The sequence below is a fragment of the Rhea americana genome, unplaced genomic scaffold (assembly GCF_003343005.1).
Source record: "Rhea americana isolate MKP2758 unplaced genomic scaffold, rheAme1 scaffold_43, whole genome shotgun sequence".
NCBI lineage: Eukaryota > Metazoa > Chordata > Aves > Rheiformes > Rheidae > Rhea > Rhea americana.
The window spans coordinates 2,846,858-2,870,521 of record NW_028186568.1 but is presented as its reverse complement, the minus strand read 5'-3'; positions in this window follow the sequence as shown (position 1 = coordinate 2,870,521).

Below are 23,664 nucleotides of genomic sequence, written 5' to 3'. Positions count from 1 at the left end.
GAGGGACGCAATGCCTCCATGTGATTTATACATTACACACTGAATTAAGCTGAAGGCCAGCACGTCCTGCAAGTACCCAGGACGTGTCAGAAGATGAATGGGAGCTTTGTGAGTCAGCTGCTGCTGTCAGAAACCAGGTCTACAGTCAGGAACAGTCTACTGAAGCTCTTTTCTGGCTAGGAGCTCTTTAATTGCTAACGCAGTTGGTGGCATCAAGGCGGATGCTTGTACCTTTGTGCTCCCCCGGCAGGGAGGTCTTTTCATTTGGGGTTTGTGCAGCAGGAGGCAGGGGAGGAGAGTGCATTTCATAATGGGAAGAACTACAAACTCCAGTGGACAAAGCAAGAGAAAGCAGGGCAGACTAGCCTTGTCTATACTCCATGGCCTTAGAGAATGAATTCAAAACAAAACAAARTTCGAAAACTGAACTGATGTTACAAATCCCTGACTTAGATGGACTCATGCCTTCAGAAGGGTCATACAGAARTTTGGAAAACACCTGATCCATTGAAAAAAAATGTCTTTAGGAGAGGGGTGGGCTGAATTTGTTACATTTCTTTGAATTTTGAATACTAGGACAGCAAATAAACATGTTTCAGCCTTCAAATCAATATACAAGAGATGAGTTCAAAATGAAGAAGTTCCATGATATTGCCCTTCTCTCACCCTAAGCTTTACATTATCTTAATTCATCTGATTTGTGACAGTTCCAACTTACATTATTAGGARCGTGAGAAGAACCAGGTCCTTGGGGACTCTTTGCCAGTGTCCTCTCCGTGGCTAACTGACTTGGTACAACAGGCTACATTCAAAGGGAAGAGCACTGTCTGGAGGAAGAGATTAGTGGGGGGCCTTTATTTTGGCTATAACTCCTCTGAACTAACAGGAGTTAGTTCACCACCACAGATTAATCTGAACCAGGGTTTTCACTTGACCATCATTATAAAGGAAGGTTGTTCAGGTTTGAGAAGAAATAAAGACACTGAATCCTTTGTAATGTAAATGTGATTTCTACTTCAATAGGCTTCAGAGAATGATGGACAAAAAAACATTGTACAGAGATGTCTGCGGCTTCACTCTTATTCTTCTGCAATGTACAACTTCAAAAGAAGGCATTTTAATTTGACAGAAGGACATTTAATCATAAATAATAATGGATAGTGGTTCTTAGGTTGCAAGCACACAAAGCTTCTGCACCTGTAGCTACCTCCCTTCCATAGAAGCCCTCCCCACTCCCCAGATCTTGAAGTCCATTTTTTCGGGTCTCCCCACAGCCCTTCCAGGCAGAGCTGTCCAGTGGAGATCAGCTCCTCCAAATGCTCTTCATTCCTTGCTTGGTGGGCAGGGAGAAAAAGATCTGATCAGTTGTGGGGTCCTGGTCAGCAGCTCTGAAGCTGCCCTGAAAACTATGGTAACAAATCTTGCCTCCTAATTGCTAGAGATGGGGCAGGAGGAGTYACTTTGGCTGTTAGGTGGATTTATTTATTGCTATCTGGGCTGAAAAGGCTTGTCCTAGGTGGAAACGCCATGACTTTCAGGCTGTGACTGTTTTTATTTTTTTCCCTAAGAAAACAAGGCTTATGGGATCCAGTTTTGTGAGCTTGTCTGTAACTGTCTGCTGCCAGTAATTTGAATTTACTGGCAGTTCTAACCGATATGACAGGATGCTGGAGGTCTAAAAGCTGATAATTTTCTACCAGGTTGTGCAAATAAACTATGAAGCAACAGAAAAAAAATCTGTCAGTGTCTCCCTATGAAAAACATTGGTAAACTCAACTCTATTAGACTCCAGTGAATCATGCTAGGATGGAAAGGAGAGGTTGGAAGAGGCTGTGAAGCAGCATTCAGCACAATTGATCRAAAAAACACTCCAGAGTCCTCCTCTTCTGACATGCCTTTACAAAAAGCGATTTACAAAGATCTCTTCTCACCTCACTGAAGAGCCCAAAACCAGTGAGCAGGTTTTCAAGAGAGCATGAAGGTAGCTGAATTTGCCTTAAAAATTGCCCAAAGCAACATCCTCAGAGTTGCTGGATGCTGAGCATTTTGAAGGACTAACCCAAYAGGAAAAGAGGCATTTTCCTGCAAATCTCTCGTTCAGCAGTGCAAAACTGCCCTGGAGTCCTTGTCCCTGTCTAGTGAAAGTGCCCGACTGTGTTTATAATGACCCTGTCGTAATAAAAGATCTGTTGGAGAAGAAAACAATATGTGAACACTTAAAGGGAACTGCAATACTTGGCTTATTCTGAAGTCCCGGAGAGGTTTTCTCTTTTGGGGCACTTCTGGGCTGATGCTGGCCCCTCTGCAGCAGGAGCCTTGATGGCCCAGTTCCCCATGCTAACCCCACTGGTTCCAGCTGGCCAGAAACCCTGTTACCTTGCGGTCGAACAGCAAACGCAGCAGTGGTAAATATGGGGAGCTGAAGACAGGTCATTTCCCACAGCTCCACTCAGTGCCCTAGCAAAGGATATCGTTCAGTTTTCATCCTCAGGGAAGCCTTTCCACCCTTTTTTCTCTGCTGTTACCAGAATGTGGGCTGCAATGACACAGGGCTGTATCTGGTGTGCTGAGACCACGAGCCAGTGTTTTCTCTTGTCCACCTGTCTATGGCTGTCTGTTGCCTCTTGTCTTGTATTTGAATAATGAGGCTCCCTGGGGCAGAGACAACCTTTTTATGCTGTGCTCAGCACAATGGAGTCGTGGTCAGGATTAGGTGTTACGACAATAATAAAGAATACAGTGATACTAAATTAAACTGACATAGACATGACAAAAGAAGAAGACTGGAACTAAAACATTAGATAGTGAGCCTGTGTTAACATTAAGAGAAAAGGACATTATTTTATGACAAGTTCTGCCTGGTCCCATAGACATGGCTCCTATCCTGCTTTCTCTCCCTTAAGAAGTCATTTAACTTCATGGGGATTTTTCATAGATAGACACTTTACACTTCATAAGATTGAATTTACAGCCAAGCAATGAGGAAAAAGTTTCCTGGAGGTAAATGCTGCAAGTTACATTTAGAAAAATTTAGGCTATGGGCTGGGAGTGATGTGAAAGACCAGCTCAAGGCTAGAGGTAAGATTCATTTTGGGAGGCACTAAAAATCATATGATTTGTGCTTGAAAGAAGCATAATTTCTGGCTTTAAAGGTTTTGATTCAAGTCTGGGTCATGTTTTCTAGGCAGTCTGGAGATATTCCAGGGGATTCAATTTGTGATATTAGTGCTAAGTTAATACTATCGGTATGTGTCTAACAGACAGGAAGCACTCTGTAACATGTCGGGTCTGTGTTTAGAAATAGGCTGAGGAGATTTAGAAATTTTGTGGATTTGCCTGCCTTTGAAGTAGAATAAGCTTGAGCCAAAAACTTTGAATGCAAGCTGGAAAGCCATCTGGGGGCTTTGTATTTTTGTCATGGGCTTAATTAAAACCCAGGAACAACTCCTTTTGAATATGATCGGCTTGTTCAGACGGTCTTTAGTTCCAAAAAGTCCTAACTAGGTGTGCACATTTCTCCTACAGCAGGAGAAATTTGAATTCGCCTATTGATGGAGACATAGCTAAACAAGGTCCCACAGCTCCCTCCAGACTCCCTTCCTGGGCTGAGACCCAGAGCACTACCTTCAGCCCCTGCCTCCCAATCCCCAAAATGACAGCACCTTCTTATCTTGTTCCCCTTGTAGATACCATTAGCATATTAATAGCAGGAGTAGAAACTTGGTGGCCAAGAGCACCCTAGGTGGAGCGTCATCACAATACACGAGGCGTTGCAGGGTCAGCCCTGCCTTGGGGACCTTCTGGACATCTGCAAGCTTAGGCCCAGCATGCCAAGCTGAAAAACAGGAGAGGCTCAGGGAAGTCTGCTGGCAGAGCTGGGATCTGTGGTAGTAGCTTTAGTGCATCTATGTAGTCTTCCAACCTTGGCTCCTCCACAGGTGGAAAAGGCCCCCACTGCWTTGGGGATAGTCCTGGCTGAAGGACCACAAACAGCCTCCCTAGGTTCACTCAATGCAGCATAGCTTGTGCTGTAGGAAGAGGAGCTGYTTTTCCTCCTTTCTCTGTCTTCCTTTTTACAAAAGCAGTTGGGTTTATGGTGCTAAGCAGGCATTACATTGCTAGTCACTCTGCACTCAGATTCTAGTCTTGGGGCGGTGGAGCAGAGCAACAGCAACAGGAAAAGTAGGAGGGAAGAGGCACCCGCCAGCAGCGAAGGCACAAACTTGTCCTCATCACATAGCTCCCTCTCTTCCCTCTTTCTTCTTCCGTCTCTCTGTCATACATACACAAGAGGTTAATATTTGGTTGAAAATAAAGCAGAGTAATTTAAAACATACACTTTGCAGGCAAACCCGTGTTCATTGTAAACAAAGCATTAAACTGAAAAGATCCATATGCACTCGTTATCAGTTATTGCATTTTTTAAAAAGGAAATCTAATATATTTAAAATAAACCCATAGCATGAAACAAAATAAACTATGGTCTTGGTCAGTTTGGTTTGATTTTTTTATTTAATGAGGAAAAGAGCTCTGTGATAAAGTTATCCTTTYGGAGGGAAAGGCCCGGGCAACAGTGAGCATGTCAGCCACATGTTGTGGAAAGATTAAAGTCTAACTAGACTCTCTTTCCCACAGTTTTTTTTCAGCATTGCAATATTTTTGTGCTTAGGATAGACCCAAATATCCTTCTAGACAGAAGCTTCAGAGTCCCTGCAACTTCTTGCAGAGAAGCCCTGGAAAGAACCACTGACAATCCCACCATCTTCTAGCACTTCAGAGTTAAGGAAATCTAGCACAAACTGCCCACAATCAGTGGGATCCAGTCTTTGATTTTTCATTTAACAAAATTTTGTGGGTAGCTTTACAAAGAAGCAAATAGCTAACAGCATAACTCCCATGGGAACTGGGAAGTGGGAGGAAGGCACTTGCCTTTCAAAGTCTACCCATTCCTCATTAAAAAAGCATTCATTAATAATGTGGCTGGTGCCAACGTGTTACCCATATCCCTTTTATCCAATGCCACAACGTGCTTAAGAGCTGAGAGAGTTAATTACAACTGCAGCTTAGCTATCAGCCTTTGGTATTTGTTAGAAAATTTTCCATATTTTTTTCATGACCTTGTCTTCAGTTCAGTGTTACTCAGGTAATTTACATCCTGATTCAAAGCCTCCTGATTTAGCCTGCAAAAGAGTAGCCATGCTACAAAACYAGCCAGCGGCAGCAGGCCAGAACATCTCTGCCAGCTGGGTCTGTGCTATAAGGGAAGCATCCTCGCTCTCCCGGCAGTGAACGGAGGCACGGGCAGGCTTGCGCACAGTCATGGCTTTGGGTACCTCTGTTTGCCCCCGAGGAGGTAAAGCTGCCCCTGCACAGAGCAGTACAGCTCTGGGCTCCTCAGTSTGGTGTCACAGACACCTCCCCCAGAGGCAATTTAGTGATGATCAGAAAAACCGCTTCCTGCTCGCTGCGTGGTACTTCAGGTGTATGAAGGGCAGCCAGTGGAAGAGAAGAGCCCCTTTGAACCTAGCAGCAATGGCTTCACATCCAAACCCAAATCCTGGTTTATGGTCCTGAATTTTGCACAGCTACATAAAGCCCAGGCTGAGAAACTAACTCACCCTCTAATTAGCACTAATTTTTGCCCTCWGATAAGAGGCCAAGGACTGACTGAGCAGGAAAGCCATAAAGTTCAGACCCAAAAGCTCAGATTTCTGCTTGGCTCAGGCTCTTTCCTAGGTGATTCATCCAGGGGCTAGTTGACTGACACAGTGTGGACTGGGAGAGCTCCTGTCTGCTCTGAGAGTAAACAGGGAAGACGGAGGGCAGAGCCAGCGGCCGCTCTGCCGGCATGGGCCAGCACTGCCTGAGTACTCGGACAGATGCAGTTCAGGAAGCAGTAGGTATAGATACAGAGGTAGACGTAGATATAGTCGTAGACATGGACATGGACAGATACTGGCATTTGTGAGGCAATAGCAAACAACCAGGTGGGAAGGCTCTGAGAAGCAGGGTGTTGCAGCTGGGGCAGCCTTTTAACCTGGATCACCTATTGCCAGACCATCACATGGTCCTTCTAAACTTTCCCTTGATTTTGCTAATAGGCAGTTAGCTCCAGCTGTGATGAGGGTGGCCAAGCTGCTTGGAAGCTGGCTGTCTTTCAAACGAAACGCCCCGTGTTTTGTGAAAAATGGGAGCGACGGGGAAGACTGTGACAATATTGAAATACCGCACTTCTCTGCTTTCAGAGTTGAATGTTTTGATTTCTCAGGAGCAGTCTTTCATTATGACTGCTTTTTAAGGCTAATTGTCTCTATTGTACTGTATTTGTAACTAAAAAGCCAAAATTGACACAAAATCTTTCAATCAAGCTAAAATCTTTTTTTTTTTTTTTAACAGTACCTTTCACAAAGAACTGTTTTTGTCTGTCATTCCTATCTGGAACAGAGGGAGCTTCTGAAGTCTCAAAAGGTGAAATGAAGCATCGCTCCCTTCTGTGGTTCTGCAGATTATGCTGTGCTCTGGGACATCCATGCTGCTGCCACTTGTATTTCACAAGCCATCTTTCCCCACCTCCAGCCCCAAGCACTGTGGCTCTGCAAGCTTCTGGAGAGGTAAAAAAGCAGCAGGTGGGCAGGTAGCAGAGCATATCCCAGGGCAACATTTTGGCAGAGGTGAGTGGGAAGGAAGAAGGGGGTCAGCACTGGGCTGCGACCCAGGGCAAGCGAATCCTGTCCCTTTCTGGGCACCTCCGTGCCTGCCACCCCTGCCTGCAGAGGCAGTCACAGCRCTTGCTTTCCCCTGCAAAGTGCTGCAGGGCACACAGGTGAAAGGCTACAGAGCTGGACGATGTGGTGTGTGTTGTCCCCACCTCCTGACATCAGCCCCTGCCAGGACTGCAGGGAGCAGCAATAGGAGTGGGAACTCCTGGTTTGGTATCTGGGGAGGCTGCACCTGATTTCAGCTGGGAAAACGCCTAGTCTTTAGAGCAGGAGTCTGCTGGAGGGGGCAAAGCTCCTGCGAGTCCTGTGCGCGTGAACCCGAGGAGGGAGTGGAAGCACTGAGTCCCGTCCCCTGCAATAAATAACTGAGAGAGGTGGGTAATTTCCTCTAACCCTGGCGAGCGGCGGGGCTGTCTGGCCATGCCACATCTGCATGCTCTCACAGCTCGAGGAAGTGCATAATCCAGCCCAGAAAGAAAGTGGTTTCTTATTGAAAACCTAACGCAGCGAGACCCCTGCCCTGGATTTTGCAGCCAGGGGGGAGCAGACCCCTCCTGACATATGCTAGCAATTAGCCACGGCCAGGGGCCTGCTGCGGGCGCACGGTGGCAGTGGCGACTCCAGCCCTCACGGGATGCGTGCACCAGCGGGCCGACTTGGGGGCTCCCCTGGCTGTGCCCACCAGGGTCTGCACCCACTGTACACCTAATGTGAACCAGGGACCATCCCATGCCTTCCTTCATAGGGCCACTAGCTCTGGGCTCTTCCTTTCTGCTACCCAGCTGACAACTAAAAAAACCACATGTTTAAGGGATAAACATTGAGCCTTCTCCCTGGTCAGTGGTTACAAGAATAGCAGGAAGGGACTGGAAGACCCATGGTGATGGCGTGACATGGCCAGATCTGGCCATTGCTAAAGGAAAGCAGCTCGCCCTGGCCCATGCAGAATTTTCACTTGGAAAAGGAAGGAACGACAGATCCTCCGTGAAGTCCGCCAGGACCTCATTATTGTTAATTACTTTATATGGAAGATGCTGGATACTCCCTTGGTGCAGAAAAGGCACGGAGAAAGAGAGGCAGAAAGGGAAAGAAAAGACAATAGGCCTTGAAATCTGTTGGGAGAGATGCAGATTTCCCCACGGAGCTTTTTGAGGGGCTCTCATCTGGGAAACCTCTTGCAGCCCCTCAGCTGGGGAAGGAGAGGGCAGGGCTGCAGAGGGGAGATTCGGGCTCTGCCTGCTGCCTCCCCCAGCCCGTCAGCTCTGCAGGGCTGCCGGCTGCCCCAGGTCACCTGCTCCTGCCCAGGGCTGTCCCCCACTGCCTCTTTGCTTTCTCTTGCCCACTTATTCTCACCCGAGACCTCTCTCACACTGTTTCTGCTGCACTTTCTAGCATGTCACTGTGTCACATGAAAACGGGGGCCACGTCATAAATAAGGAGCCCATCATAAATAAGGAGGGCACGTTCAGAGCAAAGTGCTTCAATAAAACCTCCACGTACAAAAGGTGCTTGAGAAGAGATAGCAAAAGGCCAATCTCCTGTGCCAGCTGCAGCTAGGCACTCCAAAGCCCTGGAGAACAGCAGAGGAGGAGCATGCCTGAATGGGTGCCGTGGGGGAGGATCTAGGGGCAAGATGACCCTGGAGCATCTTTCTGTCTCTCACTCAGTGAATGGGAACTCTGCCTCCTTTTATGGATCCATTCGCAGATGCTAAGTGTATTAGCATAGCCCTGGAAGGACATTTGTCATCTGCAGGAATGCAAAACTTCTTAGAGAGTACAAAATGTTAATGGGGATGAAAATGTATTTGATAAGTAATTTGCACAGATTGCACAACATTTAATTAAGCTTCAGCTAAAGGATAAGTTACAACTCTAAAGCGGTGTTGAGGGAGCTCTAGCCTTCAGTCTCCCTGTAAGCATATGTGTGTGTGGGAATCCCTGAAAGCTGCTTGGGAAAATTAGAGATAAATATTCTTCCTCCATATATGTATTTAACTTTGATATTTGTGTGGGGGCCTCTTAAGCGAAAGGAGGGTGATATTGCAATAGTGTTTGGGATGGGGAAATGCCAGCTGCAAAATTCAGGTGGTCAAGGCTCCCAGGATCCAAGCTGAGGACATGCTTATGAGAGGCAGAGCTCACATCAATTTAACTGAGAATTATATGCAAAACAAGGACACAGGCCTGCATTACAGATATTGTCCGTAACAGTGGGGGAGAGAGGAATCAGTTGCTGCCTATTAATATTTATTTAATGAAAGATGGGAGGCAGACAGGCCCACTTTAGCAAGCAATGCAGTGCACTTTTTGGTTCACACACATTCTTCTACAGATGAGATGCCAGAGATGAACTTTCAGGAACGTAACTGGAGGTGTCATGTGGATTTCTGAAAGCCTGTTCTCTGAAAGGAACTATCGTGAGATGCAAACAAAAAATCTGGCTGCAKGGCTGTCAGAAAGAACCCACAGAAGCCAGGTTTCAAGAACAGATGCTGCAGGATGCAGCTACAGCTGTTGAAGATATGAAGATGCCTTCCTACAACTGTTGAAAATACTAGCCCTACAAGACTATCACAGGCAGTGACCAGCAAAGCTACTGGGTGGCTTACTACTACCATCTCTGTGGGAAAGGTATTAGAGAAAAAAACGCTTGAGTTACTTTCAGACAACAGTTGAAAAATAGAACTGAAAGTAAGAAATAGAGGTTTGTGCTAGGATTTTAATTTAATGGGTCCAGTTGTTATGTCTGTTTTCTTCAATCTTATCTACAATTTCTTTCAGATCTTTTTAGTAAGTACAACATTGTAACATGGGAACAATGTAATTTGATATTAAAAACATTAAATCAATGCTGAAACATTAATCAATTTGCAGACTATGAGAAGTTTTGTTTCTATACAATAAGAAGAGCCCTATGAGTATCTAGGAAGTAGAAAAACGTCAATATAATAACCTTACAAAAATACTAATGTATGACCTTATTTTCAGCTCTTATTGAGGGTTATTAGTATCCAGAAAGAAGACAGTCATTTTTGCAGGAAGGTTGCCTCTAAAGGGTAATGGAGAATCATAATAGAATTCACTTGGCTATTTGTTGTAGCTCCTTGTATATGAGAATATGAGGCAGCTCCTAAAGATTAACTCAGGCAGCTGCAAAATGATTGTTTTTGAGAATAACCAGATCAAGTCAACAGAACCACCTAGTTTCTGTACTGTTCACCTGTTTTCTTCCCTCTCCTTAACTGCTCCTGAAAAAGCAAGGCCAAGAAATACTCTTAGAGTAAGTGCATCATAATAAAAAATAGCCTTTACCCATTCTAGCACTTGGAAATTGTATTTTGATTTATTATGTGTGGTTTGGCAAATCTGCTTTTGCAAGCTGCAGGCAATTGTCTGTAGAAACCATGCTTGCTATAAATGCAATGAGCATAGAGGCCTCTGATGGGCTCCTTAGAGACCACTGCAAATGGAGCCAGTAAAACAGAAAGCCAAAGGAAACATTTGTGTTACAATCCAGGAGGAACCAGAGCTTGGTTTTATCAGTCTCCTCAGCTTTCCGTGATGGAAACCTTCATTCTCTAAATGTGCTGATAATTAAGTCAGGGTAAACGCACTTGGCATCATCAGCCCAGAAGTACGAGCTACACAACAACACTGATGGACTGCCAGCATCCTTGATACAAGGCTCAGCCTCTTCACCATGGCAGAAGCAAGCCAAAGTTGAATGCACAGTGGCACATACTGTATGATCTGATAGAGAAACAGCCACTAGGGTAGGATCTTGGCAACCGGCCTGATGGCCCCTTGTCTTAACATCACTGGCTTTAGCACTGCTGSGGCCCACAGGCCCTGCAAATTATTATGCAGTGAATGCTGTAAAATTAGTCTGTGGCCTGTCTGGTCATATACAGCAGGTGCTCCTAGGGCGAACAGCCATCCCCAGTCTTGGCACTATTTCTGCTCTATTTCTGTCCCACTATTTCCCCCTTAGAAAGTTCCCATTCAGAGTGGACTGTCCCTTCTCCAGCTGAGGTGGCAGTCCTGGGTGGGAGCTCTGGAAATGCATATACTGTTTGTTAATCTGCTACTTCTCTAGAAATTATTGGAGAGCTTATGTGTACAGGGTGGCTTACCTGCACCAGCAAGCCAGGCATGAGCAAACCGTACGCACCCCCATTAGAAATGTTGTGGCTGGATAGTTTTCCCAAGCTCCAGCTAGCCCCTAAGAGCAAGACCTGCCAGGGCACAGCATATTTATGGAAGGGTAAAATTCCTCTCTGCATAGGTCAAGGTCTGTGTACCATTCAAATCCCACTGAAGTGTATCCTGATCAAAAGCCCTGAGCTGGCCCTCTGCACCACGGACAACATTTCAACTGACTGTGGATACACAAAGAAAAAAAAACATGCAACAGGTCTCATACTAAGATGCCCACTGCTGCTAATGCTAATATAAGAGTCCCTCTTTGATCCTGCTGGGCTCCAAGGTGATTATTCCTGATGGCACGGTTGCTCACATGCGTAAGTATGTGTGGGAATGGAGCCTTTGGCTGATACCACTTAGCAGAGTTTTTCTCACAGCCTCGACTGTTTTCCTCCTAAATCTGCTTAACAACCCCAAGACACTCCCACATTCATTCCCTGTTTAACACGGCTAAGCAGAGTAATAAAGCAGGGCAAGGAAGCCATGGACAGGGGGAGGCTCAGCAAGGCGATCTAAGCACTGGACTACAGTCTTAAGCAGCAGCAAAAGCTTACCTGCTGGTATGTACACTGTCTTCATAGAAAAAGTTTATGGTTATACTTATGTTTTGAGTACGAAATACCTGGATTTTTTTCTGAAATGGCACTGTTTTGCATTGCACATTTCCAGCACAAGGTCCAGCTGTTGGTCACCAGCCTGTTCCTTTGTGAAGCTACAGTGCAGGTCATTTTTTTTCCCTTGCCAGTTCAAAAACACAGTTCGTTCTCTGTAGCATTTTGATTTTTGAGGAAGTGAAGTTGAAAGAAGTGGAGTTCTCCTAGAATAAAATTCTCCTCACTATTGTGCAGAAGAAGGAAGGGGTTCCCACTAAGTCTCATGGGAAGGATCCTGCCTCTATTTTGCTAGTGCAGGTGGTCCTGACAGATGCCTGGATGCAAAAACTCAGTAAGACTGCTCAATATCTAACTAGCCAAGCAGTACCTGGATCCCAGATGTGAGATCCAGGTGTTTACCCCAGGTTTTCATTTGCAAGCAGTTTTGACCTCATGGAGGATTTGCACAGGTGGTTGCTTTTCCAGAGTAACCAGCATTACCATGTCTAAATTGTCTGTTGCAAGAATGATATTTCTGCTGTGACTGTGCTCAACAGGCATAAAACATACTTCCCTACCTCAGCCAAGTCCATGAAGGCAGCAACTCTCCAGGTAATATACAAGTAAAAAAGAGTTGTCCTCTCCTAGTCTACAGAGCACTGTGTTGTCTACTTCCAGCATAAGGGTCCTTCCAGAAACACAGTCACCACTGTGTCAAAGCACCTTACCATCTTCCCTCTGACAGATGCAAACAGCTGTGAGAGGAAAGGAAGGATCGTGACTGTCTTACAAACTCTACAGTCTCTGCAGATCTTTGATATTCCTCACTCAGCAGGGCCTGGGCCTTGGCAGCTTGCACAAGGTCTGACGCACAAAGTCTATACAAAGTCTGGCTCATGAGATCTGGGGGACAGGCAGCAGTTGTATTTGGGTTTCATCAAAACCTTTAAGTGCCTTATGTCCCAGGTCATGTTCCTCATCTTGTTGATGGCAGGGTGCTCCATGTTACCAGTGGCATTAAATATGGAGCCTTGCTGTGCTACATGGGCAGGATCACTGCAAAAGCAAGAAGAAACGTCTTACTGAAGGAACGCAGCAATGACCGCTCGAGTGCCCAGCCACACCACTGCTGATGCAGACCATCAGGACCACTGCAAGCAAAGTGTCTTCATGGCAAGGCCAGAGAAACATCATTTGCAAGTAGGTCAATGAGCCTCCAGAAGAGTAAAAAACCAACTTTTTCTGCAAAGCCATGAAAACGTCATCTTAGCTGCCTGAAACAGACAGGCACATCTGAGCTGCCTTTTCTGGAAAGTCTGTATACTTTTTGCATGTGAACAGCTTTACTGTAAAAGCGGAATTGTTACTAGGTGGAAATATTTTCAGGATCTGACCCCCAGTGCAGATAGCTGACATGTGGGTTGTTTGACGGTGAAAGATGGAGCTGCTAGCATGCCTGCAATAATATGTCATTCCCAGGTTCAAGCTGCAGTGAACAAGTGCCAGCACCATGCACCATTTAATTAACCTTTCTACAAGTTGTAAGATGAGACATCTCTGTTCACCATGAGATTTATTTTCAGAACTACATGACGGCAATAGAAAATAGACACTACAATTTAACAGGAAATGAAGTGTAATAGGGGCAATGCAGTTCCATTAGGGAAATTGTTTTAGCACAATGTAGCATTTTGATTTTCACAGTCTCCTCTAGCAAATTAATTTTGTGACTTGTACGTCAAGGTTACTGAAAAATACTCATGTCATATTCATTTCTCTTTAGCATGCGTATGAAATGCATGCTGGGTCCGTGAAGCAGAACTGCAGCGTAAGAAATTCACAGATGTTTTATCTACACCATATGGTGCGTTAGTCACCATTCCCTGCAGAACGGCTTCTTGCGCTGAAAGTCAGTGTTTTTCCCACACATGGGAAAACTAAATGGAGGGTCTATAAAGGGAATAAGAATGAACAAAACAACAATCACCAAATCATACTGCTCTGAAATACAGGAATCATCAAAAAAAGACAACCCAGAAAGATGGTGAATAGAATTAACAAACACTGTGAATAACAGTATAAAAAGGTGTCTACACACTCTTCAATGGATACTTTGAATTTAAAGTATAAATAAAGAATATATGAGACACTATGCTGAGTTTTATCACTGCCATATATACTATTGTCACTTTGTATTCCAGCTTTCAGGCATTTGACTATAGCAAGCTCTGGAGAAACTACTTTTTATAACTGTGTGTGCTTTTTCAGAGGGATATAAAGTATTGTGAGCACAGATTGCATATTTYATTATTGAAGAATACTACGTATTTCCATACTGTCTTTCATTTAAACTAATCCAATGCTGCAAGGATTAATTTATTTTAAGTTAAAAAAAAAAAGAAAGAAAATAAATGGATTGAAGTCACAAAAGATTTCCCAGGTCCTCAGCCTGTGTGACCTAACTCTACTTGTCAATCAAGTAGACATGTTCAAAAAGATTTTCTAAGGCACTAATGTCAATAAGTCTCCTATGGTAAATCCTATTTGACCTTTCTGGGGGCAATGTACCTAGCTCCCAGCTACAGCTGTGCAAATCTTCCCCAGGAGGCATATCCAGCCTCGCTTTGCCCATCGTCTTGGACTGCACTAAAACAGCTTTCTATAAATGTATTGTTGCTGTAGGAAAAGCCCTTTAGGTAGGATGCAAAGAGCATCAGCTCCAGCCAGGACTGCAAGTTGAACATAAAAGCAGCCTGTATCATTTCCCCCAGTACCTTGGTTTTCCTCTGAGGCCCTTCCACCCAAACACTAATCAGTTCGTGAATTAGCCAAGTCCAGACTTGCTCAGGTGGAGAAGTCGGGCCAGGAGTAGAGGAGGTGGCCCCATCTGGAAGGGCAGGTAAGAACAGCCTGGGGAGCTGCCACGGGACTGTACCACATGGGAGTGTGAGGTGGGATTTTGGTTGGGAGAAACCCTTCAGACCCCTATAAATTTTGAACGTGGCAGTATCACAGTTGCTTCATGCATCTCCTGCAAACATGACCTAATAGCCAGGATTAAGGAAAAGAAAATACTCCCAGCTGAAAGTTGTATCATCAGCCTGCAGTGAGAGACGTGCATGTGGCTGTGTAGCTTACAGAACTAAGAAGCCCACTGATGTTTGCTGTACATACAGACTCTGATTGTCAGATCTGTTCTCTGTGAACAAATTCTATGTGCACGAGATATCTCAGAGTCTTCAGTAGGACAATTTGTTCAGGCTAGACTATTCGAGATGGTGCTCCTTTGCTTCTGTGTGAACAAATCTAAGGAAGCAAATAATGCTTTCAAATAATTTTTTGTACATATCATGGTTGTCCCTGGACTTTGTAATGATGGTCCTGTAGCAATGACAGTTCTTTGTTTTAATAAAGGGGATAAAAATTAATTATATTTAAAGAAGGGAAAGGAAAAAAAGTTAAACTGTCTCTGGACACTTTTTCCTGTAACATGGGTGGTTACATACGATACCAGGCATTGTGGCATGAGCTTTATCAGCACTTGTTCTGGAAAGGTCTCATACGTCCTTCAGCATTTACCTCTCATGAACAGTGCACCCAGCTTCACATGGATGTAGCCTGCACCCTGCACTTCACRCAGTCCTCGCACAGGCACTCCGGTGTCCCTCCAACCCTCCAAAGTCAGGCTAAGTAAAATGCCTGAATCTTCTCCCATTTTCATCAATGTAAGCCTCTAGGCCTTGCAGTAAAGGCAAAGGAGTTACTCTGGAGCAAAGGCGGTGCGATAACAGAGTGTGTCCCGAAGGCCCCCCATGCACGCGCTATCGGAGGTAACTGGTACCAAGCTTCACTGTGTAAACAACAAGGGCAAAGGAGAAGAAGGTGGTGGTGGGGTTAAATATCTGCTTTCTTTTACAAGACCACCTACAAAATGTTGCAAAGACCCCGCAACAAAAATAATCTGTCACAATTCCAGTGTTAGGCAAAATATAAACAAGTTAAGTGCTCTGTTAAAGAGAACATCTGGGAAGTTGTAGGCTACGCAGATGTTTTCACAAGTTGTTTTTTACGGAAAAGTAACCCTGCTAAGCTTCCTGTCTCTTCCATCTTCCCTCTCTTGACTGTGTTTATCAAGTCTAGATATAAACACATTAAAAAACCTTTAGAGGCCCTTCTTTCATTGTATTATTAATTTGGAATTGACTGAAGGTTGACAGCTGGTTTCAGTTTGACCCCTGCTTCTTCTAAAGTCATTCCACATGAATAATTACCCAGTTTAATGTTGATTGGATTTTACATATATATATGTATGCAGCAGTTTGCCAGAAATGAACTCAACATTAGACTCAACATCCACATTACACAGGGTGCCCTGGGGCCCTGGGCAGCAGGAAGGTGGATTATAGGTAGTTTGGGGAGGCTCAGGGAGTGGAAGCAGGGACTGGATGGATTGCCTAAAGACTTGCTAGGTGAGGGAGATTTATTGCCGTGGACATACAAGGAATCTGGTGGTAAAGGCAGCTTTTATTAGAGCATCAGGCTCCTGCAGCATTGAAAGGGAAGGAACTAAGACCTAAACCCACCTTTCTTTTTACCTTTCTGTCTTAAGATGACTTATATGCCCCCTGTTAAATCCTGGGAGGCTGATCTCTGCCTGTATTTCTCCTTCTTTTGGACAGAAGCTTACATGCATGCCACACTTTTAAAGAAGGAAATGATCTTTTCTTAATTGTGTAAAAAAATCTTATTTTTTAAAATATAAGTTAAACAAAATGGCAGTTTTACAGAAGAATAGCTGTTTGTTCGCTTTAAACATGAGTCTTCCATGGAGGGTGCTAGAGGGACTTGCTGCATGCAGGTCATAAAAATAAGGCACCAAGAGAAACTGAGGTGTTGAAAGAGGAGGTGCTGAAACAAATTAATAAATTAGGTATTATGAGTCACTAGACCCAGATGGCAAATACTAACAAGACTCGAATTAAGTGTTAGAGAACTAAGTGACTGAACTACTAACAAAAATACGCTCACTCTCATTAAAACTAGTTGACATCTCAGAGGACTCAAAAGTGGCACATATTGGGTCTCTTCTTTAAGCAAGGTAAAGTTCCTGCTGGACCTGTGATGGTGGAAGATCCAGGCCAGAGATTTCACTTTAGATCTATTAGACTGGCTGGAAATTGAATGGAAAATAAATTTTTGAGACATTTAAATGCTGATGTTATGAATTGGTGATTTATGGTAGGGTTCTCATACTGGAAACCTATGCCTTTCAACTCTGTGAGCAGGCCAGCACAATAGCCCATAAAGACAATGAAGCTAAACTGTTGAAAAGCACAGCTGAGGGCTGGTCAGAGGTGACGGATGCCCTGAGGATCCCACAGCCCCACAGCACCCAGCTGGTCCCCACCACAAACAGGAGCAGTTGTAAGGAAAACAGGGATTTACTCTTTCCAAGCCAGAGATCTTGCTAAGACCAGCCAGAAACTGCCTCTTTCACTGAGTGCCAAACAGCACCTTGCCTAAAACACTGTTCAGCTTGGCTTCCCTAGCTACTGCAAGGCATTAGGAGTATATTTGGCTCATAAAGTCAATTTTTGTCTAATAAAATCCTAGAGAAAATGAGATGAAGAAAATTATTTCTGTAGAATTATAGATCTACCTCGTGTTTCGGTTTGTTTAATCGATCAGAAATGGGCCTCCTGGACTTCACCTCTGAAGTAGACCTCTAATGATGTTCGAGGTGAGCTCTATGTTCTTCTTGGAAATGCCTGTTACCATTCCCACATTAAAAAAATACAGCAAACAGAGATTCAACTGGCAAGAAAAGCATCCCCTCTATGTAATCCCCTGTGCTGGGGAGGCACAGGGCGCCCACAGGAGCAGCACCCAGCACACCAACATATGCCCATGGACGCAAGAGATTGTCCCTTGCAGTTACAGATGGAGAAAGAAACACCTCTTTGGGGAGATTCACCCATAGATGCTTCAGGTATGTGGGCTGAAGAACCCTCTGGTAGCACTGATGGCTACCCACCATCTGCCAAAGGAGCCTCGATGACTAATCAAAAGTGGACACCTCACTTCTGTGAGGGTGAAGTTGGATGAGACACATGTTGCTCTTTACGGTGTTACTTGAAAAAATAAAGTGTAATTACAGGATTCCCATTAGGATTCCTTAGCAAAACTTGGGAGTCACTGTGGGGGAAAAGGCTTGCATTATGTGCAGTAATCAGTGTAACTTCGAAAAATGGAACAAATAAACTCATAATGAACAAGACAGTAGCCAGCTTCATGCTGCATTATGTCCTCCGCTCCTCCCTCATCAAGAGCTTTGGAGGCGTCAGCGTGGTGGGAATTTTCAGCAGTCCTGGATACCTGGGAAATCTCAATTCTCATGTAATCAACTTGAGATGCCTTAAAATAAACTTCTTTTTCTGCCTGTGCTGAATACTCACTTCTTTTAAGACATAAGCTGGCTCTTCCAGAGAATTAAAGCATTCAAATAAATAAAAGAATAAATAAATACTCATACAAATGTGTGCACGTAATGTTTTATATATGCATGTAACATATACACATATAACATTTATATATACTGTATAGAATTATTTTTTCAATCTCAGTCTGCCTTCCTCTGTGATTAGAAAATACCTTTTGGCATGGGCTCTATTAGTGTCTAAATGAAAGAACGGTAGTCATTCAGTTGACATAACCCCAGTCATAAACTCGTCCAGATCTTGAAGAATTCCAGGTTTCTTAGGGTGGCCAAGGTCACTGGAAAGCTCCCCCTAAAAAGCAGTGCTGTGTCCCAAAGCAGCTACTTACATTTCAGTGGATGGCTTGGAGCATCGCAGGCTGCAGGCCTAGAAACTCAAATATTGGAGCAACATCAAGACCCCTCCCACAATTTTACTACAGCTGGCAGGAGACAAGAAGCATTTGGAGGTGTGATGCTCTCAGCCTCCAAAGGACATGTAGCTCACACCTCCCTGCTGAGCAAAAGCCTGTGCAGCCAGGAATGAAGTGGCAGTGATTAGCTGCAGCCTGGGAGGGAGGACGTACAGCAAGGCAACACGTGCATGCTGGATCCCCACCTCCATAGATGTGGGGACAGGGACAGGGATGTGGCCCCATGGGCTGCTTTGGCTGTGCCAGTGACAGGCCACTGGGGATATTTCCCACCACACAGGAAAATATAATGGGTCTTGATGGGACAGAGATGTGAAGCCGTTTGGTTAGCATCTTTCCAACACGGATTGTGTTTAAGTCTGGCTTTGGAAAGAAGGCTGTGGCGGTTTCACATCACAGAGTGTATGGATTATCCTTCTGCTCACTGAGGATGAAGCCAATCTAATAAGAGAAGGCAAATGAAGCCCTGAAATTGTTTTATCCTATTTGATGGACAGCTTGACAGAGCAGCTAGAAGCTCTAAAACCTACATATTTCTTTCTTGATTTTTTTCCTATCTCAAAGCTATAGGGTGATCTAAGCAAGATGGAGATTTCAGGAGCAGATGGCCATTCGTCAGCTCAGCCTCATGGCCAGGTGACAAAGAGAATTGCCCATTAATACCAGTGTCCTGACTTTATAAAAAGTCACTGCACTGCAAGATCACTCCTTTTGTCCCAAAGGGACAAGCAAGGATCAATGCAGCTTGCAATCTGAAAAGACAAATATCCCTTTCTCTCTAATCTATGAATAGGAAGAAAATATTGGATTGTGTCTTGTTGACTGCAGAAGGAAAACAAAGACTTGTCCCTTTCTCTCTCTTTATGATGGCTATAATTCTGAGGTGAGGCAGTCTGGGGTTTACGCTGGTGCAAAGGACAGTATTACCAGAGGCTAAAGCAGAAGATTTATTTATGGTTGTGAGTGTCATTTATTCCAGGAGATACTGAAAAGCGGGACCCTTGGTTTGCAGAGACACGCAGCAGCCCTGACTTTTTTTTCAGACCACATGCTTCTCTGTCTCCTGACTTCTATGTTGGAATAAACCCCAAAACTCAAAGATAAATTCAAACAAAGATGCATAGTTTGGTCAGATTTCATCATGCATCTCCAAGTTGTGCTGTGGGTGTTCAAAGAAATCACCAGATGACCTTGTTATCAGGTCCCCTGCACATTTTACATAGCTATTTCTGTTTGTGTTCATGTGTCTGTACCACTCGTTTGCCCAGAAATCAGGTCTTGGCACCACTCGTCATGGGTAGTTACTATCCTTTTGCAAAGTCTGGATGAGTTTAGTTCAGTTGGGCTTTGCGCTGGGGGCAGAGACAGGTGCTTAGCCGTAAGTCCCGCTGGACTGTTATGATCCAAGAGGTTTTGCCTGAAGATTCAGGGACAGATCTGCCGCAGTGCAGCCAGGGAAGTGGTCCGCTTTACCACCTTGGTGGTTGCAGTGTGTTTCGTCTGGGCCACGTGATAGAGCAGTGAGTGAGGACTGCTCCCCTCTCTGACCCCCATCTCTAAGGCGCCTGGGGATTTCCATGTCCTTGAGGTCTGTGATAAAATGCAGAGAAAAGTGTTTCTCTGTTTAAATCGCAGTCATCTGCAGGCAGAGACTGTGCAATTGTTTGTGTGGTGCTGAGTACAAAAAGGCCCTGATCTAAGGGTAGGCGCGAGGGTGCTGCTGCTGATGGAACAATAACCAGTGGCAGCAAACAATAGCTTTTGTGTAGCAAAAATAATTAGTGACACAGATGTGGGCAAGTAGCTTACACTGCTTATGTCACTCTGATTTTAGGGCCATGGAGCAAAACAGATCCTTTTGAGGGAAGCAGTGAGGACAAAATAACACGGAAAATAAAGTACCTGAAAATTCACAGTATCACTCCTTCCTTCTGCTTTTTTAATGGTCTTGGTAAATTGACTGGAAAGCCCCAGATTTCCACCTGAGCTCAGAGCTCATTGCTTCCAGGCAACCCTATCCCATTTTTCTTTTTTTTTTAATCTATTGAGTCCAAACACCACTCAGTGGAGGTGCAGGTGTCCAGCTTTGCATAGATAACTTTCATAGATCCCATGAAAGCAGTCCGTGGTCCCTGACGGATTCATGTAACATCAACAGAAAGCCGCTGCTAGCGCCGGGGCTGCCCAGAGATGAGTTCAGTCACTGCAAGAGCCACCCCTGGGCCAGCAGAGCTCATTCCCCAGCTGTCTTTCACCACTCTGGGCTGGTGCCAAAGGCGATTTCCAGCGCCCACCCAGGACCCTTGATCTGTCTTGCCCTGTTCTCCCCTCAGCTGGGCCAACATGCTGCTCTGTGGGCTTGAGCCATAACCTGGCTGCTGACATACCTGAGCTGAAAATCAGCCTCCTCTTCACTCTTCCATCCTCCAGCAGACATCCCTCAAAAAGAAAGATGTCTCCTCTCAGATCTGGAGCCCAGCAGTGAYTGAGATCATAGCTTGGCCCTGTACAGACTGTTGTGAGGAAGTCAAGAGCTTCTTCAGGTGGCTTTGCCACTAAAGCCAAAGCATCAGGCCACCATACCACCAGCGCTGGATGTATTTGCACACTCATGGAAAGTGACYGGAGTTTTGTTAAAAGCCCTCTTTAAAATCCATTTGTGCTCCAGATGCTGTGAGAAATCACGGTTCTGATCTCTGGGATGCTACACCACGGGTGAGATGGGAGGCAATAACTAATGGAGGAGAAAGGTGACATTTGCACTAATATCCTATCGCTGCTGTTCAGGGCAAGGCAGGAGCCTGCTGGCAGCAAAGCAACCTGATTTGCATAATGATCTATGTGCTGCCACACTTCCACCAGAATCTTTTATTGTTTAATTGGATGTAGTAAAAATGGAGATATCAGCAGGCTGAATCGTGAGCCTTCCAGCCATTTACTCCCTGTGGTGCCAATCACTGCCCTGGCTGTCCTGCAAGGAGACAACGCGAAGGAAAAAGCTTGGGCACAGGGGACAGCCCCAGCATGGCACAATTCAGGTTCATTCTTGCAATTTGGAGCTGAACGTGCAAAAATTTGGTCACTACATGCCCCGCTTTGGGTAGCTACTGAGAGGGATAAATGTGCCTGGTAGTCCCAAGGACTGAGCCAAACTACAAGGGTCTTCTCCCTGCAAGGTACAATCCAAATAACTGCTTATTCTACCAGTTTCTGGCTTAAAGTGTAACAGCCTTGATAGTCATTTATTCAGAGTGACTGCTGTGTAGTGGGACAGAGTAAACAAGAGCTGCCCTGAACCTTTGCTCAAAACATACCTCCAGTAACAGGTCTGTTTTCTCCTTTTCTTATAACTTGTGCCTGCACTTTGCCTCTCCAGCTCCTCTTGTGGGGCTGAGTACCCTGACAGACACCACAAAATATGATTTAGCTTCTCTAATGATCTTCTTGACAACCCTTCCCACTCTGTTTTCATGAGTACTAGTAGATGCATGACTTTCCTCATTAACAAGTGTTAAAGCTGGAAGTAATTTCAGATTCTGGCTATATCCAGTACTTTCTCTGGGACCTTGAGAACCTTTAAGCTAGCTGGGCCTCATTCTCCCATCTCTGACCCATGGAGGTTGCAATATTTTACCATGTTCTCTTTAATAAAGAGCCATGAAATCCACAAATGGAAGATTTTAGGGAAGTATTATTTTGAGGTTGGTCCCTCCCTAGATTGCGGGAAAGCTTGAAATCTGTTTGCTCAAACTAAAAGTAATCTCTGCTACTGTTTTCCTGATTCATCATTCCTTATAAAACACACCCACAAAACTTCATGCGAATGTGGGCTTAATCCTCAAAAAGAAGCATGTTTGCACAGCTGAGTAGAGACCCCACTGAAGATTAGTGATGCTGTGTTTCAAGAGGACTAGAAGCACAGAACAGGGACTTGTCTCCTCTATGAAAAACATCTGTTTCTTCAAGGTTTCTCTGCCTGTTGAGAGAAGACAGGGACAGGGAGCAACTGTGCCCAGAAAGGCAAAATTGAGGAAAGCTTCTTGTAGTTGATTTTGTTTCACATGTGCTTTATACTAAAGAGCATATGAGTCTGATGTTTCCTGTTCCTGATAAGAATTGAAATCTTTATGTATTACTTTTTTTGGTCTCAGGGGATCCCCAATCTTTAGCTAGGGTCCTGTTGTATCAGACACTGTACATGCAGTGGACTCAAAAACTTATTGCAACTGTAAGAAGAATCAGTGAAGAATACTACTTTGATTTTAGAGCAGATTTTAATACCCTGCTAAGAAGCATATTTAGGTCTTATAGCTCAGAGGTGAGGCTCATCCTGGCAGAAAGGAGGAGAAGTTTGATGCAGTCTGGGAATTGCTTTCCACAACATTTTCAGAAAGAGACATATCATAGAAAAGCAGCAATATCCTGCAAACAGTTCTGGGGAAGACAAGGTGAAAACATCCTGCCACATTCCAGTCAGATCAGTTTGCTTCCTGAGGCACCAATATTTTTAGTTGCCACAAACCATACTCCTGCTACTGTAGCTGGAGAGGCAGTTCCTCTGCTCTCACAAGCTCAGACCCCCTTGGACACTCACTACCCCATGGCTTCAAGGGTTTCATGGGGTGGTGAGCTCTGTGCTGCCTGACAGTGGGATTTGGCCAGAGGCATGCTGAGAAACAGAGAAGGGAGAAAAAAAAATCAACTTTTGGGTCTGCATAAGAGGTGGGCAAACTATTGCCCAATTTTTTTTGTTTATATGTGTGTATATATATATATACATATATATATATGTATGTATGTATATTCCATCTCCATTTAGTGCTAGGTGTAAAAGTGGTGAGGAGTGTGCAGGCTGCAAAGACAGCAAAGCAAGGCCACAGGCATGAGCAGCTTCCTGTGGGCCTGGGACAACCTGAGCATGAGCTGTGCCTGTGGCTGTGCCACAGGCAACTTCACTGTCCCTCCTTTTGGCTTCATGCTGTAATCACCAAGACAGCTTGTGGCTGCAGGCACCACAGAAAAGCAGGTCTGCTCACAGGGCAGGTGGACAGGCCATGAAGGAGGCTTCAGATACCAGCTTTAAAATATCTAGCAGTTTGCATAGCATTTCTTGCTTTTATTTCAGGGACTCAGAGAGTTTGGTCCCTGCTGTTATTACTGAATCTGTGATCAGCTTGTGCATCTCCAGTCTCCTGGGAAAGGATTTCTAATGAGAATGGAGGCCCTGGGACTAACTTG